At 35.0% G+C, this 13,914-nt stretch overlaps 1 protein-coding gene across 6 annotated transcripts in view; it reads right to left on the bottom strand.

Moving 5' to 3' along the window:
• Positions 1 to 13,914, bottom strand: part of LRRC7 (leucine rich repeat containing 7) — a 565,757-nt gene that overhangs the window by 61,171 nt on the left and 490,672 nt on the right. The window lies entirely within an intron of this gene.

Raw genomic sequence — 13,914 nt, 5'->3', positions numbered from 1 at the left:
TGCAGGAGATGATAAGGAAAAACTAAATTACTCATATATTGCTGCTGGCAATGTAAAATGGTAGAGCCACTCTGGAAAAATGTTTGGTAGTTTCTTTAACAAACTGAACATGCAAGTACCATGTGATTCAGCAGTTACATTCCTAGGCATTCATCACAGAGACTTGAACACTTAGGTTCACAGGAAAAGGTGCCCACAGATGTTTATAGCAACTTTTTCCAAAATAGCCAAAGATGGAAAATAGCCCAGATATCCTTCCATAGGTAAATGATAAACAAATTGTGATATATCCATACCATGGAACACTACTCAGCAATAAAAAGGAAAGAACTATTGACACATACGACAACCTGAATGAATCTCCAGAGAAGTATACTGGAAAAGCCAGTCCCAAAAGGTTACATACATACAGACCCCATTTATATAGCATTCTTGAAATGGCAAAATTAAGGAAATGAAGGTGGTTATAGAAATGCCAGGAGTTGATTAAAAAATAATTATACATGCAGTACAGATAACATAGTCTTTGGAGTCAAATGAACCTGAGTTTTATTCCTTGCTTTGTTACTTTTTAGTTATGCAATCTTATATAAGGTACCTAAGCTTTCTGCTTATCAGATGAAAATGTGGATATAATAATTAGTGCTGATTAGAATATTGTGAAGATTAAAGAAGATAATGCAATACACTGAGTGTCTTGCTTGGGATGTAGCACTCTAATGGCAATGAGAACAAAAAGTTCTTATCTGCAGAACAAAGAGTGAAGGTCTAACTGGCCATAGCAATAAATAAGCACTGGAAAAAACTGATTTTAAACCTGTGGTAATTAATCAATAACAACTTGCTTTAGAAACTTCACTTGAAAGTCAGCCAGTCAGCAACAGTCTCACTCAAGTAACCATGCTTCTCCCAATTAAAAGTTTTGCCAACTAACTCTTAAATATTCTAACTTCTCAAAATCCACCAATCACTGAACTCCTTGCTTCCTCAAATCCTGCTTAGCTCACAGAGGTTGTACCTTGAAGTTATTTGTAAGCAAGAAGTAAATTATGCTTTTGTTTCCGATGTTGAGACATCTTTTATGGATGGGAACAGAATATACAAAAACTAACCAAATACATTCTGCCATAAGTCAAGATGATACTACTTACTCTGCACTATTAACGTGACTAATATTTTAAGCTTGTGTGATTCATCTTTGTTTTTGCACCCCTTGGTATCTCCATCCCCGTCACTCTGTATGTTTTTAATACAACCATCTAGGTGAAGAGAGGAGTCTGTATTCATGGATAACTAATTCAAAGAGATGATAACACATGACTTTGGCCTCATTAATAACCTGTTGTTAGGAACAAAGCTAAATGAAAGTTAGCTTATCCATAATTCACATAGATTTTTATCCAGAATAATAAATATTATAATGGCTACCATTAATTAAGCACTTATATAACAGTTACTGTGATAAGCATTTTACATCATAATTGTGGTTAATTTTCAAAGCCACTCTATAAGATAAGCATCATTGTCCTTTCTTCTCAGATGGGAAAACTGAGAAGCAAAGTTTAATATGTTCAAGGGCCAATAAAGACAAAGTTAAGGTGAACAGTTCTCCTGAACTTCTGCTTAAAAGAAAACAAAAGACAAGATATTAGTAAGAACTAAGACAAAAGTTGAGATTTTTTTTTTGTATTACAGTTTACTACATAGTGTATCACCTATGCAAGGTACCCTGTATTAGCATAATTATCATTTTGCTGGACTAGTCAACATCCAGTGCAGTTAAATCACTTTCACAGGTAGTTTCGGTGACAGGGCTCAGGCTATTTTGTGGAAAAGCGTTAGAGCATCAACCAAGAAAGGTTGACAGAAATCACAGAGGATATATTCAGGAACTTTGATGTGCTAAGTTATTGAGAAACAAATTAACAAAATGAGCTAAATTCAGTATGATGAAAGGTCTCTAGTGCTTTTAAAGTTTAAGTTTAAGCTGTTCCTAGTGTTCCTAATTCTTTTTGTTCTGAGATTCACAAAGGTCAGTAAAGAACTTGTTTCAGATTAAAGAACATGAAGGTTTGGAAAACAGATGCATTTCTAAATCTCTAAAAATTGTGATTTGTGTAGGACCAATAAAAACAAATTGAAGAGGACTCAGAAATTCTTTAAAAAAAAATGTGAGTAGTGCTTGAGTTTCTCTCTTTTGAAAATGAAACAAAAGAAACAATACCAAGCCATGCCAAAAAGTACTAGTTTGACATCTCTTTCTGTCTCTCTCTCTCTCTCTCTCTCTCTCCCTCTCTCTCTCTGGTGTTGAAATATATTCCTGGTGTTGAGGTTAATATTGCAATGGGCTAAGCTATAATGTTTTCTGATTTTTTTGTTGGGTGGAGTGGGTGGTCTAAAATATATGAAGAGAATAATTAGTGGGTAGAGTAATCTCTATACTCAGACAACACTGGATTCCAATCCAGTGTCCCTCGATTTCATACCCCTAACTCCTGGTCCCATAAAGTCACGAAGATGACATGAGAGTGTTTTGCATGGTAAGCATCTTAGTGCAGAGCCTACTGTATGTACTGTAGATATTCTTTTTCTGATTATGACAACTCATTAAGCTGAACTTTTTTGTCTTGCTTTATTTGTATTTAGGACAGCTTGATGCCAAAATCTATGTTCTCCCATTTCAGTGTCAGAAGACAAACTTGCACAAACATGTGGAAAAAAGCTCTGCAGCTTAAAATAAAGGGAACAGGAAGATATTCCTTCTCCTATCCTGGGATTCTGGTGACATTTCATTCTGGTGGAACAGTGTAGTACTTTTAGAGGGCATTCAAAATATTTGCTGATCTCGAATTTTTTGGAGTCAGATACTGCTAATATACTTCAGTGTCCCCATTGACAGATGAAAAGGTAAGGTGGTGGGACCTTTCACTTCAGTGTGTCTCAGCATAGCAGCTGGCTGATACACAAAGGCAGTCATCTCTAGCATATTGAATCTCCATAAGTACATTCGCCTATAATTAAATGTCAACCAACAAAACATAGCTATGGATTTATAAAATTATTAACCACAATTAAAAAATAATGGAGCGTCTTTAAATAGAATGATGAAACTGAGGGTGAGTCTACACTTTTTAACCTATAGTTTGTTTTGTGATGATGCTGACATATATTCCTCAAATGGAAGATGTTAAAAATAATGATAAAAGTTTGACAACAATTTATTTCACCCTTAAGATTTCTAAGAACCTATGGGTAGTAGAGTAAGTCAGATAAAGGCGAAGTGGCAAGAAATGAAATCTTATCTTTTTGACATCTCTATCTGGCAACTATCCTTATTTTTGCCAGTTGTCATGTTATGTAGACTTCAAGTTACATATTCAACCAGGCACATTTTTAGGGTATTGATTAATTCTGCAGTTTTGCTTTTAGATTTCTCCCCAAGCAAAGACAGTATAAATGTTATTGAGCTATCTCAATTTTCTGAAGAAGAGCCATTTGTTTTAAGGAACATCTATGTCAAACATTGATGGAGTAAGTACTTTAATCTACCAGTCTTTCTATTGGCTTAATCTGTGGCAAGTTTATTTTCTACTTCTGACTTAATAGATTTTTGACAGACATTTCTTGGGTTTACACTTTTATTAAAGAAATAATTTAGAGTGAGACTGGGTGAGAACAATCCCCGATTTTGTGACAGTGATGTCCTTTAATACTGCAGACAGCTGTATTGTTGCATTGATATTAGCAAATAAAGGTATGCTTTGTGAGTTAAAGAATAATACTGTATTAAGAAAAATCCAATAAAAAAGTGACTGTAAATTAAACAATATTTTATTCAGCTGTCATTTTTGCTTTAAGTTAGAGATTTTATTCCATTCACATTTTGACAACCTCCTATCCCCATTATTTTTGAGAACAAAGCTAATAACAATAGAAATAGAGTAAGTTTTAAAAACATCTATTAATTAAATAATACTAAAATCAATCAATTAGAAATATATTATCCTAGCTCTTTAGATTAACAAAATAAATGTTTGAAATGGATCAATGAAATAACTGATTTCATTAATTTCTTCAAACCCTTTTTCCTGATTTAGCTGCTGTTACTAGGTCACAGAGTTGCCTCTGAAAGGTCTGATTATCATGGAATTTTTGATTTCCTCCAGTTAATATACTTTGGTTTATTTAGCATTGGCTAACAATTTTTAACAAGCAAGTCTACATCTGTATGTACTGTCTTTATCTTATATTGATAATTTACAGTTGTGGAGAGAGTGATTCTAATTGGATGTATTTTATCTTAATTTCCTAAGTATAGCAAAAGGATGGCTCTATTGATTTTCTGGAAAAAAACCATGATAATATATCCATTAAGATATGTTTTACAAGAGTACATTTAATTCATCTGAATAAGATTACCAGCAAAGTTACGTAAAAGAAGTGCAACTTGATTTGAGACTGCAGATATTCAGATAATTATTCTTCGGATTTTTCTGCATGTGTAATTTTTATCACCTCGAACAGTGCATTTTTATTCTGTTCCAGAGCAATAACTAATGTTATTGCCATAAAGACCATGCTAAAGCAAGTTTGGTAGGGATACAGGCATAGATTTGTTAGGTAGGGGAAGTAAAGGGGTGTCTTAATGTATCACTAATATATCACTAAATATAAGCATCAGATATCTCGAAAGCCTCCTGTTGGTGTTTGGTGGGTGCCTAACAATGTTGACAACAACTGATCACTAATCAAAAGTTATAGAAGGTATAATTTTCATCTACCTACCTCTCCTCCTAACCTGTCCTAACTTGGAGGGTGTTTGTGTGAGTGGTTGACTGCCCCTCAGGCAACCAGGATGACTGTAACTACTACTTAAAAGTTCCTTTTCAACCAGAGGTGAAATTAAAGAGTAGGTACTTATTAGTTACACCAATAATTCAGTTCTAGATTATTTCTAGATACCAAAACTCCAAGGAAAGTAGGGGTTGCATTACTGTAGATCTAGAGAGTCATTTTCAAAGTCCCACTTGAGATGACGGTTCTTTTTATTTTGACACATTTGGTATCTTCCCACTGTTCCACTTTTATAGGTCTTGAAAAAAATGGGTTTTGGTCAAGAGAAAAACTGCATCATTTTTGTTTAAGAAACGTCTCTCCAGGGCTACAGATTGTGCCAAACACTTTTTAAATTAAAAATTATGTAATTTAATCAATCTGCCCGCCCTTTCACTAAACTCAGTTCTTGTTTCTGGGCAGAGCTTACCGACAGTGAATGCATTTGGCTGCTGTCTCCTGAAACTACTTTTCCTCAGCAGCCTCAGCAGAATATGCTGTTACCACAGATACCAATGCAGTCTTTATATTGCTTGACATGAAGTTCTACGTGACACCATCAAAAGGAGGTAGGGAAAGAAGATGAGGGAAACAGAGAATTTCCACCTACTTAACGACTCAAAAGATCCCTTTTCTTAGCATTTAGAAAGTTTATTGGGAATTCAGAATGACTCTACGTAAGAAATTCCAATTTGTTTTTGAGCTTTAGTGACTGCCCAGTCTACCAGAAACAACATTTGCTCTGATCAGTGAAAAATTTGCTACTGTTGGAGGAAAAAAAATGAGGCTTAGGAAAGAAAACCAAGAAAGAGAAGTCATGATTGAGACTGGTATTACTCCCAGTGATGGAGAAGATTGTTCTCATTTGCTTACGGACCCATGAAGTAAAGGCATCACTCCTGGGGGTTCTTCACTGCTAATAACATGCATTTCTTTGGGAGAGAAAAAATACAAAGCCTAAGGCAAAAAAAAAAAATTCTACTTGACATATTTGCTTCTGTACAAAAGGAAAGTTTAGTTATAGCATTGACAATCACTCAGGTTTTAGAATCATATTTCAATTTCAATTGTACTCTAAACCAGAACAGATTCTTGTCTTTGAGGTTAATGGAAATAAGAAATATTTCTAGTTCCCTGTCTCTTTTATGTGCTGTTTACCTGGTTGATTTTCATATCTGCTTCTTCCATATCTTGACTTGCTTACAGCCTCGTGATCTAGTCTACTTTCTGCCATCTATTTTTTTCCAACATTTAAATCCTCATCTCTCTTCCTTATCTATTTCAGACTTTCTTCTATTTCCATGTAAATAAGCTACGTTCTTCCTAACCCTTTGACATGAGGGACCTCCACAGCACAACGCCTACTTTGAGTTAAATTACAAAAACCAAAATTTATAGTTAATTTTATTCCATTTCTACATACATAGAGTACTGATAGCATATTTCTTTTCAGTGGAAAACAATTTCAATACGTTTACTTTTCAGTGACTGTAATTTAATTATTATATTTTTTCGGGGGGTAATGGAGTTTCGCTCTTTTCACCCAGGCTGGAGTGCAGTGGCGTGATCTTGGCTCCCTGCAACCTCTGCCTCCTGGGTTGAAGCAATTCTCATGCTTTATCCTTCCCAGTAGCTGGGACTATAGACACACACCATGTCCAGCTATTTTTTTTTACATTTTAAAAGTAGAGACCAGGTTTTGCCATGTTGGCCAGGCTGGTCTCAAACTCCTGGCCACCTCCTGCCTCGGCTGCCCAAAGTGCTGGGATTACAAGTGTGAATAACAGCAACTGGCTATGACTATCTATTTTAGATATTTATAAAGTAATAAAATACTTTTATTTAAATTTCTAGATATACAGGTTAAGGTGATTTTTCTTAAGTTGTACTTTTAAATATCTTACTTATTTTAAATGACATTGGTTTATTTTGATTTTCTGAAAAGTTTTTTTATAATAGACTGACATATTACCAAGTAATATTCCAGTAGAAATTTGATGTAGTTATTTTAAAGCACAAATGATGATTTGGCCATATGGTTGACAGAAAAACAATTTATGATTTTCAAAAGATATTTTAGATCTTAACCTTTCTAAATTTGCATAGAAAGAAACATTGAAATGTATTATTGCAAGAACATGGCAAATGCCAAAATTAAAATAAGAAATGAATATTCCTTCTGATAAATTTAATAAAAATCTTTAAAAAAGTACTTTAGGTAAAGCGAAAATTACAATTTGGGGTTGGGGTCGGGTAAAGGAAGGATAACAAGAACATGAAAATTCACTCACACACACACACACACACACACACACACACACACACACACTTTCTTCTAGTTTCTTCTGACAAATTCCTAGGTATGTCTCAGAGATGATAACCCTGGTAATCCTAAAGTGCTTAGTAGCTGAACTGATATTGTAGATGTGAGAAAATCACAGCCAAGTTCAGCATAAGAGGTAAGTTTGTGAGACTGATCAAGCAAATTTTTAAAGACTTTCTCTTCGTTTATATCCATCCTGATATTGACCCTTGTTATCCATCTTTATTACTCCACCTGTCAAGTCATTATGCACTTAACCTAAAACACTCGAGGGGAAAGAGTCACTGATGCTAAAGGAGAATGCCTATTTTGTTATTAAAGAATTTTCAGATTTTAAAATGCTAGGATTTTACAGTTTCTAGGTTATCCATTCCAGAAGAGTGGTGTTTGGTTTCAGTTGTTTTAATATGTCACTGTAGCCTTTTGGCTGCAGTGTTTTTCTGCTCCATCACGCTAACATACCCTTGCAGATATTATCCTTTAATTCTACATCTCACGGATCTTCAACGTGTTTAAGACCCCTAATACTTTTAAAAGAGTATCATTTTAGAATTAGGGCAAAACAGCCTTGGCATCCCTATAGAGGATTTGACCAAATTAGAGTGTAATGTCTGAATTTACAATAACATGTTTTTGCATTTATCTTTTATAATGTCATCTTCATATTATTTTGTTACATATAGGATGGTAATATAGAATGATGAGTTACCCATGTGAGCTTGGCAAGTAACCTAAACTGTGATATCAGTTTCTTCTTCTTCAACAAAATAATAGTGCTTACTTCATATGATTGTTGTGAAAGCTAGATAAAGAAATACATTAAAGCAGTAAACCACCATGGCATGTGTATATCTATGCAACAAACCTATACAATCTGTACATGTACCTCAGAACTTAAAGTATAACGATAAAAAAGAAAAAAGAGAAATACATGAAAGCATTGAACACAATGCCTTATGTAAAGATTTACTACATGGTACCACATATTCTGCCTATAGTGACTGTGGCATAAATCGATAGGCTGTAGGAGTAACAGAAGTTATGTAACAGGACTCTAAATTACAAATTCTCCTTCTGAAATCACAATTGTTTTCAGCAATTGCCAAAGTTTTGAACAGCAATGCTTAAAATGTTCAAATACTGCCTAGAATTTTGGGGTGAGGGATTTATATAGCTATAAAATATTATTCTAACAGTGAATTCTAAATTTTTAATACTAATAGACATCTAAATTTGAGATTTTGGGCTGGGCATGGTGGCTCATGCCTGTAATTGCAGCACTTTGGGAAGCTGTGTTGGGCAGATCACTTGAGGTCAGGAGTTTGAGACTGGCCTGGCCAACATGGCAAAATACCGTCTCTACTAAAAATATAAAAATTAGCCAGGCGTGGTGGTGGGTGCCTGTAATCCCAGCTACTTGGGAGGCTGAGGCACAATAATCACTTGAACTCAGGAGGCAAAGGCTGCAGTGAGCCGAGATCGTGCCACTGCACTCCAGCCTGGGCGACAGAGTGAAATTCTGCCAAAAAAAAAAAAAAAAAAAAAAAAAGTGCATAGCAAGAGAGGAATAAAATCTACCACCTACTATTATTCCATTTTAGAAAAAGATAGCATTTAACACTCTTGGCATTTTCCCATCACTTTGCCACTCTCAGCCGCACAGGACAGAGACAATGGATACAGGAGCAAAATTCTGAGAAATAAACACTTCTTGTCCAATTATTTTATTGCCTAAATTTTGGCTCCACATCTTAGAAGGTATCCAGTTTTGTTCTCTATAGTGCTTGAGTACTGGCTGGCATGGCTATGAGTAACCAAAATCTATGGTAGCCAGAACAGAGAGCCACAAGTTCAGTCAAAGCCTTTCCATAATTTCCCACCAAATCCCTACAGCATTCCTGTGGTTTCTGATCTTAGTTAGAGAGATAAGGGTTTTTTAAAAAATGTACAGAGGCTTGGAGAAATAAACTCAAATTGAATAGTGGCTAAGAATTCTTCACCACTTATTCGCCTTTGATTCCCCATTCAATTTATAGTTCACTTTCTATCTTTCCATTCCCATTATGTCTAGCGAACTACTCACTCCATGACAACTGCAAAAATATTAACTTTTAAAAATGTCATTGTAGAGTCAAATAGAAACCCAATAACTAATAATACAATTATCACATCTATTTCTGTAAATTTTACAGTCCAAGTTAATATTCCCATGACCATTTTTCTTTCCTTAGGTTGATTCTCACTGAGTATTAACTTGACATATTCAACAAATGTATAATAAAATCTAAATTTGAATATTTAAAGTGGTCCTTATTCTCTCTGCACTGAGAGGTGACAGGTGGGACACATCTATAGGTTTGGAAATCTCAGATTTTAGGCAAAATGGCTATAATATGGGATAATCAGAACCTGCTTATCATAATAGTAGGAAGAAGACATAGTACATTTAGTACATTACTTTTTATTTAACAAGAAATGTAAAAGTCTACAGTTTTCAGATAGATTCAACACTTACTTGAGACTTTAATAAGGTTAACCAGTTCACAAATCACAGGGTTGCATGGGGTCCTTAAAGCAGGTAGGGAGGCAAGAAAACGATCATTATGACTTGTATGAATGGTATGATCAAATATAATATGGACTTTAAAAATAGATTTCATATAAAATGTATGTATGAATGGATAATACAAATATGCATTACTTCCATTTAGCGTAATAAAGGAATAAGGCTTTTCCTTTTAAGGTAAAAGGATAGTGACCTTTTACAATTATGTAAGTAAATATGATTCCTTCATTTGGTCTGTTAACTTGCCACTAGGCTCTGCTAGGTATTCCTTCAACATCCTACCATCACATTCATTCTCTCCTCTTTCCTCATAAAGAAGCAGATTTCTCCTTTTTCTGTCTGAGATTTCCAACTTCCTCATCACTAATGGCTTCTTCTCTAAGTCTTTAAATATGTTCATGTGTCTTTCATCTTAAATATTCCTTTTATCTTCCTTATAGACTATCTCCTACTAGATTCCACTGTCATTCATTCTTTTCACTCAGAAGGAGACTTTTTCTTGAGTCTTATAGGTTTCCCTACTTACCCTTTAATGTAGATTTCTATGGATTCCACCCCATCATTTAAGTAAACTGCTTTTGCTGAGATCACCAATGACCTCGTTGGAGCCTTCAGTTATACTTATCTTGCTTGAAGTTTTTGTGCATCATTTGACAGTTAACCATTTCCTCCTTAAAACGTTTTTCCCCCCACTATTTCCAAGGTGTCACTTTCCCTTGTTTTAACCTTTACATGTTTCTTAGTGGATATTTTCAAAAGTTAATATTATTTTTGCATTGTCATGGAGTAGTTAGTCTAGACATAAAGGGAATGGAAAGAAATTGAGAGTCCTGTCTACCCCAACTGATTAGTCAAAGCCAATTATATAACTCCATTTCTTTTGCTGGGATGGGAAGTCTTTAGCATTTCTGGATCAATGGATGTAAAATGAGGCTTGTTGAAAGACTCAGGGAAGAAAGGTTTTGCACGTAAGAGACAGCTACTGGAAAGTCTGCTTCTCTCTCACTGGATTTGAAAGAGAAAGCTCATATTAACAGTTGCCATTGGTAGCAATGTTACAATTATGAGAGGAACCAGGATAAAGCCAACATTGTGGTGGCAGAATGGAATGGAAAAATAAATCTGTAAGTATTTAATAAGAGAGAACAAATTACTAAATTTGAGGCACAGCATAGATCTCAACTACTTCTCATGTTTACTGAATGAAATACTTCCTTGAAGTTCAACAATGTTTCCATTTAATTTTCTACAGCTTGCAGTAAAATCACTGTATTGATCCAATCTTTGATTGTATCTTTTCTGCCTGTTCTTCCTGTGTATTGTACATTTTTTAAATGTTGGTCTTTCATGGGGTTCTGTGTCATCCGTCTGCCTTACTCATGGCTCAATATTACATGTTATGATTCTTAAATTTGTTATCTCCAACTAAGATTTCTCTACTGAACTTAGAATAAATATATCCAAATATCCACTGAACATTTCCACTTGGATGCCTTAAAGCTCCTTCAAATCAACATGTAAAAACTTAAACTCTTCTCTCTTCTCGACTTCCACCTATTAGTCTTTCTATATTTCCCATCTTAGTGAATGGAACATCATCACTAACCTGATCAAATTAGAAGCATGGGTACCAACCTTGGAACTTTTATCTATCTCTATGCCCTATGTCCAATCACAAGATTGTTTTGGCTCTAACATTTATCATGATATTGGATCTATGCATTTGTTATGGTTTGGTTCTGTGTCCCCACCCAAATGTCCTGTCGAATTGTAATCCCCATGTGTTGAAGGAGGGACCTGGTGGGAGGTGTTTGAATCATGACAGTGGACCTCCCTCATGCTGTTCTTGTGATGGAGTCTCATGAGAGCTGGTTGTTTAAAGGTAAATAGCCCTTCCCCTTCTCACTCTCTGTCCTCCTACCAGGTGAAGACATGCTTGCTTCCCCTTCGCCTTCCACCATAACTGTAACTTTCCTGAGGCCTTCCTAGCTATGCCTCCTGCACATCCTGAGGAACTGTGAGTCAATTCAACTTCTTTTCATTATAAATTACCCAGTCTCAGGTAGTTCTTTCTAGCAATATGAGAATGGACTAATACAGCATTTCTTCCCCCTAACCCATTGTTTCCATTTACTTTTACCTGAATTACTATAGAAACTTCTTAACTAGTTCCATTGCTTCAAGTCTATCCTCGCTACTCCATTCTCTGAAAAGCTGTCAGAGTGCTCTTCAAATAAAAATTGGATCATGTCCTTTCCCTGTTTAAAACACTTTATATTCCTGTTCTCATTTCCCACAGGATAAAGCCCAGCATGACCTGGCTTCTGCTTATCCCTCTAGCCTTATTTGACATCACTATTCTGTTCTTTTAGTTTCCTCACTCAACAGGTGTCCTTTCCAGGTGCTGTCATAGCCCTGTATCCCATTTTCTTAGCATTAGCCACATCACATTATGTTTATCTGCAGTGCTGAATATTATCCAATAGTCAAATTAATAACATGCATAAAATAAATGCCTGTAAATCAGTGGCATTACCAATTACTTTAGATAAAATAAAATTTGATATTTAATATATTTTAAGAAGCACTGAAGTAGTCATCAAGGGAAAAATTACTTAGGTAACAAAGAATGTAAGTATGTAATACATATGTAGGTTACAAAACACAATTATAAAATGAACACTCATGAGCATAAAAAGTTTACACTACTTTTTTGAATCACAGTTCAACTTCAAAATTAGAATAGTTCCAATAATAATATTCACTTTCTCCCTGAGTCCATCCTCTACCTTACCTTTAGAGATAACCACAATTCTAAATACTATATTTACCACTTACTTACGAAAATACGTTTCTTTTGTACTTATGCCCAAATAGTATATTTTGAGTTTTGCTTGTTGTGGGATTTGCAAATATGTTACAGATGTATGCCATCTCTGGAAACTTTTTTCCATTCAAATTATATTTCTAATGTTAATACACATTATTGTAATTATAGTTTACTAATTTTCATTGCTGTGAAATATTCCTTTGTGTGATTAACAGAATTTATTTACATACTCTCCTGGTGGTAAACATTTGGCTTTTATCAGTTTTCTGGTGTTGGAAACATTTCAAGTACCCTGAATGACATGTATAATTTTTCTAGTTTCATGCCTTAAGAGGAGAATTGATGGAATGTAGGGTATGTGCATGTTCAGCTTTGCAGGAAAGTGTATTATCAAGTGATTGTGTTTTATATTGCCATGAGAAGTCTAAAAGAGTTTTTCCATTGCTTATACCTACAAACAACTGGCTAATTTTTGTCAGTCTAATAAATGTAAAATGGCATCTCTTTGGCATTTCCCTGATTGATAACAAGGTTCAGTTTTGTTTTAGTATTTACTTACCCACCTGTTTCCCCTTGTATTTTACCAGTTTAAAAACCTGTGTTGTTTGTCTTCATTTCTGATTTGTAAAAGTTTTTAAAAAATATACTTTAGAATACAAATTCTCCTTTCTTTCATATATGTGGTAAGTTTCTCATCCAAGGTTGTAGCATTCTTTTTACTCCTGTTGTGGTGATCTATTATGTAATATTATAATTACCCACTCATCACTTAGCACTCCTTACTAGATAAAAAGGCTTTTAGATAAAAACTGTATGTTTTTCATTTTTGTTTCCTTAGTATCTAGCAAGTGCTCCACACATAGCAATGTATGTATAATTGTTTACTAAATGTTTGCTGAATCATCATGACTTCAGAAATAGCAAATCAAATTTTCTTTTATGCAAATTGGTTACAACACACTGTTAAAGCCAAGAGAGTCAGAGTATACTACATATCATTCTATACTTGCACTTCAAAGGTGGGTGATAAGAGGTAAGAGTATCTGGCCTGGCATGGTGGCTCACATCTGTAATCTCAGCAATTTGGGAGGCCGAGGCAGGTGGATCACAAGGAGTTGAAGACCACCCTGGCAAAGGTGGTGAAACCCTGCCTCTACTAAAAATAAAAAAATTAGTCAGGAGTGGTGGCAGGTGCCTGCAATCCCAGCTACTTGGGAGGCTGAGGAAAGGAACTGCTTGAACCTAGGAGGCAGAGCTTACAGTGAACTGAGATTGCACCACTGCACTCCAGCTTGGGTGACAGAGTGAGACTCCATCTCAAAAAACAATCTGTAGAGAGGTGGCAGGATGTTGCTTATAAAC

The sequence above is a fragment of the Saimiri boliviensis genome, chromosome 11, assembly GCF_048565385.1.
Source record: "Saimiri boliviensis isolate mSaiBol1 chromosome 11, mSaiBol1.pri, whole genome shotgun sequence".
Taxonomy (NCBI): Eukaryota; Metazoa; Chordata; class Mammalia; order Primates; family Cebidae; genus Saimiri; species Saimiri boliviensis.
This window is presented reverse-complemented; position numbering and strand designations above follow the sequence as displayed.